Source organism: Lycium ferocissimum, chromosome 11 (assembly GCF_029784015.1).
Source record: "Lycium ferocissimum isolate CSIRO_LF1 chromosome 11, AGI_CSIRO_Lferr_CH_V1, whole genome shotgun sequence".
NCBI lineage: Eukaryota > Viridiplantae > Streptophyta > Magnoliopsida > Solanales > Solanaceae > Lycium > Lycium ferocissimum.
Window position 1 is genome coordinate 41,768,464 of NC_081352.1, and position 527 is coordinate 41,768,990.

Consider the following 527-nt stretch of genomic DNA (forward strand, 5'->3'; position numbering starts at 1 on the left):
GTTGGATATTTATTCCTAGTTTTGCATCGGTTTAGATTGTGAAATTGCATAATTTAATTTGGTTTTTCTTTAATATTTAGTCATTTAATTAATACTATTAGGCGTACTTATTTTGGCATGACTTAGTACATTTAGATTTTGATCATTTTCATTATGGCTCAGTGATTTCATTATCTTTTTTTAGTTGAATATTTTAGTACAACGTCATCACCCATCTCATATTTTGTGATATTTACTTAAGACACACCTTAATTAGATAGTTGTACCTTACTAAAACTAAAGAAATATTTAAACCACAAGTTATATGTATTGTATGAAGTCTTTTCCCGAAAAAAAAAACCAAAAAATTCGAGAAAACCGAAAAAAACATGAAACCCGACTTTTATTGCTTATTTTGATTTGTTAATAAAAATCCGACACAACTGGTTTGGTTTGGTTTGGTATTTGAAAAAACTCAAACCAACCCGGTCCATATACACACTTATTTAATATTGAAATATCAAGTGAACTTTTAATACAAATATATA